Here is a 14325-nt window from a genome sequence, read left to right as displayed (position 1 = left end):
TTATCTTTCTAAGTTTATAAGAGCAATATTTAAAAATGTTCCTTATTTTTGGGCCTTTGTCCCACTTCTATGTTTAGCTTTGTCCAGATTTCTTGCTCAGAGGTTGAGAGGTATGAGTGTCAGAGCCATCACCATCAGCCAGAGACATTTCAAATTGTGACATACTTGTTGCACCCCACTCCCCCCATATAGTGACTCTGGATGTGTCCAAGCAAGGCAAGGAGCAGTTATGCAGCGTAAGTGTGCAGAGTATTCCCCTGTCCAAGGTAGACACAAGTACAACAGTGGCTTTTCATCTGTCCTTGATTTTGCAAAATGTTCTGTTTTTCTGTCATATTTTTATACTGTTGATTTATGCTTCTTATTATTCAGAAAATGCATGCTGTTGCAGTGCCTTGTTGCTCTGTGTTTAAGTAGCAATGCCTTAATGACCATCAGGTAAGCTTGTCTGAGATTGTAAGATGCAAGTAAGCTTTAATAAGCATAATGTTAAAGAATTACCGACACTGAAAGCCTTTTTGTTGTTGCCAGGAAGAGAATATTTACATAACTAGATAACGTATAAGTCTTAGGTATTGAAATGCATATGACAGTATTTGTAATAAAGGACAGGATTACAGTATTTTCAGAAGCTCATTACATTTGTTGGAGACTTGCAGTTATCTTTGTAGTCTTTACCCATAAACTAAACAGAATGCCAATCTATCACGCTTGGTCCATAACCTGTGCAGTAATCCTTTAAGCAATTTCTCTTGAGCTTGTTTCTTGTTTGCTGTTCATTTTTTACTTTGATCATGTTTCCCCATGAAACAAGTAGATAGTTGTTGTTCAGGCAGCAGGTTGTTTTTGGATAAGAAACATTTTTACAAGTGGGGCTATCACAGAGATTGCTACTTTCAGCATGTTACTTGGTACTTTTATAAAGCTGAATATAAATCATAATTAAAACTGCTGTGCAAGCAGATGTGGTTTGAGTTGAGTGCTGCTTGTTTTTTATATTGATTTTGTCTGGTATTCCAGTAATGTATTTAAAAAGTAATTTATTTTTTCATGCCTCACAACCTTTTTATTTCCATCTAGATATTAAGTAAGCTGTCATGTAGCCAATGCATTGAAATGTTTTTTTCTTCTACACTTCATTTTGTTGGACTCTTGTAATGACGGTTTGGCACCCAGGGCAGTGTATTTAATTAAAGTTCCAGTTGTGGTTTTGAACATAGCTCTGCATTTTTCTAGTTGGCCACACTCCTTCACATTGGTCCCACCCATTCAGCTGTCTTCTGCAGCCCCCCTTTGATGTGAAGTCACCATCTGCCACTGCTTGTATTGTATCTGCATGTAAAATGTAAAATGAAAGTATATGTTTGCTTTGATACGGCTGCATTTCTAGGCATTTAAATGAAACCTCATTTTACACTATATATTTTTTTTATTATGCTGGGTCCTGGCTGAAGAGTTGAAAAGAATCAGCATGCAACCTGGTTAGCAAGTATTGATACAATAATGGTGTTAACAAAATGATATGTCTGACTAGGTACACACTGAAAGGGGAATTGTTTCTATAACTGGCCTAATTAGAGCTGACTACAGAGGGATGATAATTGATTTTGACTTGGATGACATGACTTTAAATTAATTTGAGGTAGATAAAATGATTTTCTGATTACTGTTGCTATATGGTGGTTGAAGGAAAAGGAGTTGTAGCCCCACTTGCTAAAGTTCCTGACTACTTTGTCCAACTGTAGTAGGGTATTGGCTATACTGTAAGTAGTAGATGAAGAGTGTTTACTAACCATGACAATATTGTACCTTATTGCGTTCAGTTTAAACCCTTCTTCAGTAAACTATTGGTTTGTAAAGATTAATTCTTATTGTCACAGTTTTTCTGCTAGAGGGTAGTGATTGGTAACACCCAGTTTATCGTCACTGGCGAATTTGGTTAACTACTGGCATAAGTTTATATTTTGGAGATATAATAAAAAATACATTAGAAAAGTAAAAGTCCCAACATTAAACCTTGGGGTACTCTGCTAATTACACTCTATATATGTTGAGGATCTTAAAAGTAACCTACCTAAACCATGAAGGTCTCTTAAATGTAGACTAAGAAGCAAATACCCTCAGCAGCTTCACAAACTCAGATCAGAGGTAGAACCTAGCATGAAACATACCTCTAAGAGTCACACAGACTTAGCTCAAAAGCCTATCTGACAAACCTCCACACAATTTATTTGTCAGTCATAGGTGACTCCATAATGAAACACACCAATGCACCAATCAGTAGGTTATGCAAAGAGAGGATTATGGCCATTTGCCTATCAGATACCAGGATTCACCACATTCCACAGGCACTCCAGTCCTTATACTACATGTATGACACAGTCATAGTACACATGGGTGTAAATGACTTGAAACGTACCTACTTGGACTATATGAAAAGAGACTTGGAGCTCTTGGAATGTGTGTCTGAGGCTAGAATGGTCCTGGCCTTGAGCAACACTCTACCATCACTAAGAATGATACAGCAATAAAAGCAAAATATTATTGATTTCAACAATTGACTTAGGTTCTGGTGTCATTGAAATGGGGTACAACATATATCAGCCTTGGAAGAAATTTTTGACGGTCACAACTGCTTTGCTAAGGATGGTCTGCATCTCTCTACTGAAGGCTTTCATATATTGATTAAATCCTTGTCCACCCCATAATGCTTTTTTTAGGCAATATCAGTCTTCTAAGGTGTCTGACATAACTAAGCAGAATGCAGATAACAGATGTTACTTATTAGAAGCCTTAACAAATACTCCACTGCCTAAAAGCAGTCCTAACCCTGGAAAAAACGATATATGCATCATCACAGGGACCTGGTTCAAAACCACAGAAAGCACTTCATCAGTTGACGGTTTCATTGCCTATCACATGTTCAGATCCACCACGTTAGACAATGGCACTAAAGATTGCAATGTCTTCACAATCTTTAAAAAAGTAATCTCCAGATTTGTTAGACAAGGTAATGACCTAAAACTCCTCTGTGTCCAGCACACTATTAACAAAACCCCTTATCATACCTGTAGGACCCCCATCTATGTCCCTATCTGTCCATATTTCCTACCTAACTAGTATGGTGTCCCTATGTATTGAGCCAAATACCATTCTTCTAGAAAACTTCATCTACCCCCCCCCCCCCCATAAACTGGGAGACTTTTCAAATCCTCAAACATGCATACCCAGAGATTTCTGGACTTCATCGATACAAACTTCCTGGACCATTTAGTTCACACTCCAAGAAGAGGATGATAAAATCCTGGATATTGTCCATATCAGTATGGAGTAGCTTTGCTCCCCAAAGATTGTAACTTCCTCCCTGATCAAATTAATCCACAACTCAATCACATTTACCAGAAGACTGAAGCCTACCTTGGTATTCAGAGATTGTGCAAAGCCTAATTTACTAAAAGTGATTGATGATGTGAGTAAATGCAAAAGCCCCTTCCAACTTGACGACCCCATTGCTAATTTGGAATCCATCACTGCCAAATTCTAAACAGATAAAAATTGTTGCATAGACACATCTGGTCCCTGTAGAAATAAATACAGTGCCAAATTCAAAAATAAATTCCTGTAGTGGAATCCAAATAGAAACATGCTCTATAATTAAAAAATAAATCTATCTGTCAAGATGCCAAGAACACTTTGATCTTGATCAAATCAAATATAAACTAGCCACTGAGGTGAAGGATAAAATCAAATTAATCTTCAATTATGATAGAAACCTCAGAAACAATGTCCAACATTGTGCAGAGCAAATAGCAGATGATATCACATACTCAGTCACAGAGGATATAGCCGATCTACTAGCAGGCCAGTTTAGTTCAAAGTTCACTAACCTCTAAGATCACATACCCATATCTAGGTCCCCCCAAATCATCCAAGAACAAGTTCTTAAGGCACTGTCTAAAGTCAAAACACTATGTTTATGTGGCCAGATAACATACCATGCTGCCTAATGGTCAGTCTAAAACATGTAATATCTAAAACCCTTCAAAATCTACTCAGTATCAACCTCAAAACATGCTTTGTGCCAGATGAATGGGGGACAGCAACAGTTATTGTTTTTTTACAAAGATAGGGCTTCAATGGACCCAGGTCATTTTAGACTCATAATCCTGACTATTCTCACCTGTAAAGGTAAAGAAAGGATAATTATGGAATTAATAAATACAGGTATTGGTAACCTATAGACTTGTGACCCATCCTGGTTTATATTCATCAAGGACAGGTCCTACCTATTTAACTTAATTGACTTCTTTAAAAAAATACTTCCTGAAGCAGTGAATAAGGGTAAAACAGTACACACCACATATCTAGACCTAAGAAAGGCATTTAACATCATCTCATACTGAGATATTGTAGAAAAACTCTCCCAGGTAAATGCCAATCTATGTAACTCATTGGATAGCAAATTTAATTAAAATAGAACCAAGGAAGTTGAAAATGGTGGCTCTACCTCCTCCAAAAGAACTGTAACTAGCCATATACCCTATGGTTCAGGCCTTGATTCACTCCTCTTTGATATTTACTTCTTGGAAGTCAAAGCTAATGTTAAGGATTTGTGACTAACCAAGGCAAACCTGACACCATCATAAATTCCCCAGAGGAAACCAGTATCTTCTAAGAGGGCCTGTACCAAACATATAGCTTATGTCAATGCCATAGACTAAAACTAAATGCCAAGAAGTGCATAATCATATCCTTTGACAATCATGACTCCCCTTGTAACTATTACATTGACAACATACTCCTGAAAATTGATTCCATAGTTAGACACCTGGGAACCTGTGTGAAGAAAGAATTGTCCTTTGATCACCACTTATCCACTGTTGTAAGGAGGTTCTTTTTCATTACACAGCTTGCTTCTTAAGATATTGCATCCAGGACATAATCAATCCACTGTATTGACATTCATTAGACCAATCATGGCGTATACTACTCTTTCACTATGTACCTGTCTAAACACTTGTCACAACTGGAATGACCACAACTCCTTCTCACTAAAAAATGAAGGACCTAAATTGTAAAAACTATCCAGCTGATGATCTTATAGCCTTGTCCCTCTTCTCAGTATCATACAGGCTATTCAGAGACTTTTTCTGCCTCACATATAGAGCTTCAACAGACCCTGTTATGTCAAACCTGTTACATATTCACAAGTCCAATGGTGGCATAAACACTCATTCAAGGAATGTTTATCACGTTTGCAAAAATAAATGGAACACATTGGAGGGATAGTTATGCACCCCTCAGAATGCTGCTTCTATGGAACAATCTTCCACTCCATATCAAACAAAGTACTTCTCTTAATCTAGTCAAATGTAATATGGATGAATAGATTGGTAGCCACAAGTTCACCCTTGTCCCTCATGGATAGGGGAAACATGTAAATGTCCCAACAGATCCCTTATTGGTCCATCTCTAGGTTATACATCTGCAAAATATAAAGGCTAAAACCTACCATAGGAATATAAAGCTAGGCTTCTTATAATCCTCACAGGTCAATAACCTAGTAAGTACCTATGAAATTTTTGAAGTGGTATCTGCCATCTTAGTTATGTGGGTTCTGTTTTCAGCCATTTTGCAGTCCATTTCACCATGTAAAATCTGCCTTGAAGTCTCACAAAAGCCTTCGACCTAATCAGCTACCATCTCTTCCTCTTCCTTCTCGCTCTTCAGAACATTGGCATTGGTAATGTATCCATCACCTGGTTCCAAGACTACTACCTGAACAGATTCTTCAAAATTGAATTAGGTTCTTCCTTTTCTCAGCTCATACCTCCTTCAATGGGAGATCCCCAATGTTCCATCCTAACTCCTATTTCTATATTTCATTAATAAACTACCCCATGACCTCCTAATTCTTCAACTCATCATCTACACTGATGATATTGTAGTGTTTAGGCCCAATTTCAACCACTCTACAATTGAAATACAACTGCAAAATTACCTTAACCCCCCTCAATTCCTTTCTCATTAACCACAAGCTAATAATTAAACCCTACAAAAACAAAAAGCCTGCTATTTGACACCACCTGAAAACTAAAAAAAAAAAAAAAAAATCACCAAAGTCACTTTATCACTATCCTTTGTGGTACATCAATAAAAACAACTACTCCTTCATATACCTCGGTTTGTGGTTAGACCTGGCACTAACATTGCATACCCTTACTGATAAAATAAGGGAAAAAGTTAAGTCACTTCTCTTTTAGGCCAAGAAAATCTCACCCTACCTATTTAAACCAGCCAGGCAGCTAGAGGCAAAGGAGTCCATTTAGCCCATCTTGAATATGGACTACCCACATTAGCCACAGCCTGCAAGAAAAACTCATTCATACTGCAGGCTGTTGAAAACAAATTTTGTTCTTCATCACTAACTCACCCTGTTTGGAACACTACTGCTTAAGCTTAAAAAGTCAAATGATTCCCAGAGCAGTGCAGAGTAGACCTGCTAGTAGGTTCTCTCATCTTCAAACTTCTCCATTCTAATTAATTCCCAAAGCTAGCTGTAAAACTTTATATTAAACACTGCACCAGCCACTGATTCTCCATTCTTGTTCCTAAAATATGAGAATCCAGCCCCCCCCCACTTAAAGCAACTAAAATCTCCCTTCCCCACCTTCCGCGCTGAACCTAAAAAATTCTTCCACACCAAATCAAACTACCATTACCACACAGTAGGCCACATCACATAAGGGCCTTTCAAACTCTAGCCTCCTTCTCCCTGAACTACTAACACCTCTTAAGTCCACCTCCCCATACCCTTACCTTGTCCTGACTCTCATTACCACACAGCATTTCCACAACTATGTGAACATGAAATATAAGTATGTACAATTGTGCTACATCTGTTAATCACTACGGTACAGTTTTACTGCCTCTCTGTTCCAGTTTTTTCTTCCTTTGGTATTTTTCCATCTGGGCAGTACCTGCAAAGGGGTAGCTGGGAGCAGTGTACTGACCTGGGAAACAAATGTAAATTGAATTAAAAATGTATAAATTTAGGTTAGGGTATAATGCCAACCGAGCTAGGTAGATCTAGATATGCTGAATGGACTGAATGGCCACTGCCTGTATGACTTTTTCAAAGACGTTTACTAAATTTTTAACAGCTATTGTCTCTGTATGGCATTTCAGATCCTACAGCTACAATAGCTGTATTTAGCTGGCTTTATATGTTAGAATTGCTGAATTTAGCTGTTTTTGTATGTCTCCTCTAGACAACGTGACTATAACTGTAATTGAATCAGCTGCTTCAAATATTTTTTATTTGATAGCTATAAACCTGGCAAGGATTTGTGCTTGTAGTTTTTAAAACTAGCTAAGGTGAATATTATTGTAACTTAATCTATCACTGCAAATATTTTAAATTTGATAGCCTTACACATGGCAAATATTTGTGCTTGATGCTTATTAAACTAACAAGCATCGTGTTAAATTAAATTATAGCACCTCTGTTTGTGGCATTTATTAACAGTACTGGCCTCTAACTGCATTAGATACAAAGCTGTAAATGCTGTGGAATTGATAAATTATAGTGCACAATGCCTTATGTAAGTATTTTATGAAACTAACTAGTAGGCATTCATATATATTTATTGTAACTACAATGATCTCTTGTAAATGGCGTTTTTGCCCTGCTTGAACTTGCATTGTTCATGTAGGTATACATTATGAGATGTATGTAGCTATTTTATTATTGGATGTGTTGCAAATTTTAGAATATTAACTCTATCAATTATTGCACTATACTTTTTCTATAAGATTTTTATAATGTCTGATTCCATCTATTATAGAAGTTAACACTGCTTTAAAGTTTTTCCTCCATAGAATAACAGCAAGCTTATGCTTCTTTTGGATTGATTGTCTACTGTATAGTCTGCCTGAGGTCCAACTAGCTTTTAAATTAGAGTCATTGCTGCTTCAGTGGACAACTGGCAGTCATATTGTTTGATGTATTTATCTTCTTATATTGATGTATTTATCTTAGTATAACCTTGTATTTTTCTCTCTACTTGTCTTTTTTCACCACCAATTAAAGTACTACCTTCCTCTGCTTACCTATGCTTGTTTATTTCATCCATAGGTGCAAAGCCAGTCCTGCTTGACCAAATTCCATTTTTTCTGCCTCGCTCTCTAAGCCATACCTGTTCAAGAAGCAGAAAGACCTAACCCCTAGTATTTATTTATACAAAAAAACAGCACAGCCTGTAGAATAGACAGATGTTCTACCACTAATTATATTTAATAACACTAACTGCTGCATTCTTTACCAAGTATAACTTGAGTAGCAGTATCTAATTACTTTATCAAAAATCTGACTATTGGCCTGCACACGTTATTGGGACATAGACAGGTGAATTCAACCCTGACCTTCAAGCTAAGTATGTTTGTCCATTCTGGACAGACCTTTTTTGTCTTACTCATACCCTCCCCTCAAATCTTTCCATTAAGAAATACTTGTAGTAAAATACTTAAGTTTATTTTGATAGTTTAGCCTCTTATTAATATTGTTCTAAATTTCAAACATTGCACTGTAGCTTAACTTGATACTCCCATGTATAATATAATACTACCCGGTACTAATTTGACTGTGTTCATAACCCCCTAAGATTATGGTAGATTTTCTGTACAACCTAGATTTTATCAGTTTGGACTTCTAACTAAAACAACAAAACAATAATATTTATATCATTTTTCATTTGTAACTGAACCACAGTAATTTGCACATGAAATATACTTACTTTCCTTACTCATTTGTTTTCTTATATCCACTCCTGTTTGCTCCTGTTTGTGGTCTGGTGTATCCCTCTCCTTTCGCCTACCCCAGTTCCCAGCCACTCCCACATCATGTACATTTTTACTTACCTATATCCACTTCCGCACTCTATTTCATCTATCCTTATATATGTCAAAGCTCTCTAATTCAACATCCAGATGATTTTACAATTATCTGTTCTTCCAACAACATAACTCACCTACAGCAAATAACCTAGGAAGCTTTCTCCCCTCTATAAAACTGGAATGATAACTCTCAACTCTTACTCAACCCTCCTCTTCCTCCAAAAATATCCCCCTCATCCTCCTCTTCACTCCCAAAAACTGTTCTGCTGACAAATTGAACATTAAAATACACTCCCAAAATAATACTGTTATTGAAGTTGTTCCACACCCACACTAAACTATCAGGTGTGATCACTGATGCAAAGTTAAAATTTGATCTCCGTACCCAAAATAATAATAAAACAACTCATCAGAAACTGAATATGTTCTGTAGACAGAAACACTTTCTAAACTCATTTACTTGAAGCACACTTGCCAGCACCTATCTTTTACTTTCCCTTCTACACGGAGTCTCTATTCTCACCATCCTCCATACTTCACTTAAATCCATACTTGAATATTGTTATAATAAAGTAGCTACATTTTCAACTAGTGCCACTCATTATATTCACCATTGTATTTCCCTACAATCCCATGAATGGCTCAGCCTACCATAGCACCTTACCTACTGGCAGCTTACAACCACCCATAATAATATTATGCATAAACTCACTGCCAGCCCTGTTCTTAATACTGTTCTGCATAATCATATCCCTATAAGATCCTTACAGTCAGAAGACAAACTCCTTCGCTCACTTCATAAACCTAATAAATCTACTAGAAAAAGAATATACTTCTATTCTTCTGTTGCCAAATTCAGGAATAATCTTCCTATTAATATCAGATCCAAGCCTAACTGCTTTGCCTTCAAACATACATTAAAAGAATTCCTAACCAAGACATGGATCTGCTCCTGTTCTAAACTTGGTTAATATAACAGTACTTACCCTTCTCCCTCCCTAGCCTTCCTAATTATCCTTCTTAATTCTCATCCTAAAGTTTTTCTCCTCCTTTTCTCACGCCAGCATACCCCCCCCCCCATTTCATGACTCTCTATTTCATATAAATGTCCTCTCTCTTGCCTTCCCCTTCTTCTTACTCATAATAAATATCTCTCTCACTGTTACTGGTTCTCTTACCTTTCTTATTACCTTCTCCTTATTCCTTCTCATAACCACCCCTATATCCTTAATCTCTATATCAACTTATCTTTTGAAATATATAGTCATGAATCTGTCTGTTACCTATTCTTTTGCTTTTTTTTCTTTTTGGTTCCACCTAATTTCCCCAGATTTACAGATTTTTCAGATTTTGTTTCCTATAACAATGTTTGCTAATTTCTTATCTGCACGGTTGCACTAACTAATGATTGTCAATATGAAATGTAAACCTTTTCACCATTGTAAATTTTATTTTATGTTATTTTGCTGTTATTGTTATGCTTTCGGAGCTTCTCTCCCCAGACCTTCACTAAAAATGGGTACTTTGGACTGATTTGGACCTACTGGTAAATACATGTCAATAAATAAACATAGGCATGACTTACCCTTGGAAAAAAAATGAATCTTTGTGTCTGGTTATATGAGTTTTGAATAGTGTAGTTTCTGAAGCCAGAGATAATGCATTTCATGGTCTGGTAAATTAGGCTACTTAGGCTGATCTACAGATTTTAGAAGCAGGGGAAAGGGCCTTACAACTGCTGTTAGTCATACCTAAGGGTTGTTGTTGCTTATCTTTCGTCTTTTTTCCCGATAAGGGGTCGCCACAGCGGAACTCCGGTCCACTAATGATTGGCAGTAGATTTTTATGAAACGCCGAGGTGCCAGCTCGATGCCCAACCTTCAACGAAGGCATGGCTATTTATGCACACATGTCTTTCGAACGCTACCCAACCATGGGGAGGACATGCAGACTCCACACAGAAGGCACTCCCAAGCCCAGCCGAGAATCAAACGGGAGAACCTCTTGCTGTGAGGTAACAACGCTACCGTCATACCACCACGGCATTCGTTAGTCATATACTCTTTAATAATGCTTAGATTTAACATATGCAGGAGGGGTTCAATGGGGACCTAGACAAACTGTCTGGATCCACAAAAGAAATGGTTTTGAATGTACAGTCAGGACCTGCTCCGTGACAATGTTAAGGGGTTTATGGGATTCAAGGAAGTGTGGAATGTTAAGGTACCTAATAACTTTCACATGACAAAGTTCAGCAGAGAAGAATAATCTCCTTTATTGCACAGAAAGACACATATATGGAAGACTTGGAAATCAAGATACTGTCTCCCTGAGCTGCAAGAATCATAGTATGTTATACTCCTATTCATTAAAAGCAACATTATTGTAACAATCATAAAACTCACACTTACCAATTAGAAATGAACACTACAGCATTCATTTTGCTAAGACCTCTTGCCTACTTTACTTGTTTATGACATTCCATATTGGGCTTGAGTTCTCAATTCCATGATCAAACTTGCTACTTAGAACAAATTGTATACTTCGCCCCAACCCCATATGCAAAAATGGGGAAAATGGATTGTGGATGGATGGATGGATGGATGGATGGCATACTTTTCTAATACTTTTCTAATCCTATCAGCACTTGCTAGTATTAGACAGGAAGCAAAACAGATACATACTGAAGAATACTCAAGATTTCATTCTGCCATGAAAACATATTAGAAATGAAAAGCGTGCACTAACATTTTTCCCTTCTCTGTGCTTCTCATCTTTCACAGGAATTTCAATTACTTTTTCTGGGAGAAAGTTAGAAAGTAAGTTAGCTATTTATTTAGAGTCAATGTGAATAATGCATTTTAGGGTTAGTTCAGAACATTGCTGTGTTTTATTTCTTAATTTCATAAGGTAAAGAAGATGTGTTCCATGCTGGCCACTAGGCCCAAACACTCACATCTACTACACTATGAAACTGTATAACTTCCATGGTTAATGTCTTGTCTGATGCATAGTAAGAGTTAAACCCAGGTAAGGAGGAAGTATTATCTTTACAAGTGAAACTGAGTCTCCATAATGACAAATCAAACCTGAACAGATGGAAGTATAATAACACTATAGGTGTGAGAAGATGTACTGTAATGAGTTGTTACCTGAAGAAATATGCTGGCCTATTCTTCGCAGTATGTAACATGCTGTTCTGATCCCCCACCCCCCTTTCTGAATTCTTTCATATCCACACAACTCAGTAAAGCAAACCATGAGGCTACAAAAAGAAAAGAAAAATATTCATTTAAAAGCAGCAGATGCAGACAATCCAGAAAGTTATAGAAATTAAATAATTAAATTGTAAAAGGAAAACAAAATGGAGTGTTTTTAGAAGATGGATGGCCGGGGAAAACTGTTAATAAATACATAAAATGTTGATAAGATAGTCTTTTAGGGGCTAAAAAAGTTGAGCTGAGTTGCAAGGATTGTTGAGAAAGTCAATATGGGGAACAAGATAGAATGAGTGGTTGTCAGATTAAACATGCTATGTGTAACATGGGAGGCATCTAAAGAATATAAGAAAGAAACTAAAAGCTACTATCAGGGCTTGTAAGGCAAATCATGAACTTAAATTAGCTGTTTGTATTTCTTTAGTTAAATTAGCAAGCAAAGAAACAAGACCCAGCATTGTTGTGAACACGTCCAAAATGGCATCACCCATGCAGATCCTGCAGTCAGTGAATATACTAGCAGTCAAATTTAGTGCAAACTTAACCCATAAAACACCTTTTTAGTTCCACAAATTCCTGAATCCCTTGTATCTTTTAATATCACTAAGAAACATTTACTGAAAGTGTTCTGTAAAATCAAAAGTAGTAACTCCTTGCGGTCTGATAATGTACTGAATGCCTAATAAACAGCATCACACATGTCTTTCTTTATCCCTTCCTTAACTTGTTTAATCTGAGTATAGCTATATGATTTGTCCTCAAAGTATGTCAATCTGCACTGGTGATGCCTCTACACAAGGGAAGGCTCTGCCATGGACATGAGAAATTGCAGACCCATTAGTCTGCCTAGTCTAGTTTGTAATGCCATGTAACAAATCATAACTGACCTCATAAACAAGGGCTACAAAAACCTCATCAGGTTAGATCCACATCAGCTTGACTTTGTCAAAGGGAGAGCCTGGCTATTCAGTTTTGTTAACAACTTCTAGAAAGTTATATAGGCTATGGACAGTGACTATTCCTTTTTCATAGCTTATCTGGATATGGCCAAAGCATTCGATACTGTTTCTCATGATGGCATTATTAATAAGGTAAGTAGCTTGTAAGTAGATCAATATGTGGTGTGGTTAATTGTCAACTGGTTAAAAATAGAATTCATATAGTTAAGATGAATGGCACCTCCTGCAATAGTATGAAGGTAATTAGTATTGTGCCCCAGGCCTCAGTACTAGAACCCATCCTTTTCAACATCCACTTCATCAGCCTTCAGATTGAAAGTCAAGTCCTTTCGCTAACGGAGTTTGCAGATGACTGCAAACCGGATGTTGTTGTTAAATCTCCATTTGATACCCATTATAGGACAAACTAACCCTCATAAAAAATTTAATGCAAAAAAGAAAAAAAGGTTGTACTTGGCAAGCAACTCTCTTCCTCAACCTAGAATATAGCAAATGGATCTTGAAACCTGGGCTGAAAATTTCCTCTTCTTTGACCACCAAGTAGTGACAGTAGCCAGAAAATCTTTCTAATTACCACAACTAATATATAAAGGCATATTGTCTAGGTCAAAAAAAGCTATCATCCCACTGTATGCAGCCCTAATTAGACCAGTTATTGAGTGCAATGCATCATTCAGGAAACTAGAAAGAGTGTAGGGACCCCTAACTAAGAAGAGTGTTATCCTAAAGTCCCTGAGCTCCCACAAAAGCTTGAAGAGCTATTCCTTTACTTGGTTTCTTATAAGCTGTTGCAGTATTATCTATGGTTTGCATTCCATGCTGTTCAGGACTCTGATGTCTTTTACCTTCTGTATCTTCGCAAATCAAATAGCTCTACTTTTACCAGAAGTATTCACGATAATTTCCACAATCCTATAAATAAAAATCTGTGGAGAGAGAGAAATGTATTACCCAGTGCCTTCCCCACCACTGGAACAGACTTCCCATGCAAGTTAAACAAACTGACAACCTGGCATCCTTCAAAACCTGGATGATTGGATGGGTACTCATGCATTTGCTCTGAGACTGACCTGGGTTACCATTCTTAAGATGGAGGTACAGCATAAGGGTGGGTATTGGCAATGTATAAATGATTATGTGACCCAACTACCTTGTAATTCCTATGATCCTAAGGTATGCACAGATGGAAACTACCTTGTAATTCCTATGATCCTAAGGCATGCACAGATGGAAGACTTAATGGAAAAGGCATA

The sequence above is a fragment of the Protopterus annectens genome, chromosome 7.part0 (genome assembly GCF_019279795.1).
Source record: "Protopterus annectens isolate FY-2018-M chromosome 7.part0, PAN1.0, whole genome shotgun sequence".
NCBI classification, from domain to species: Eukaryota; Metazoa; Chordata; order Ceratodontiformes; family Protopteridae; genus Protopterus; species Protopterus annectens.
This window is presented reverse-complemented; position numbering follows the sequence as displayed.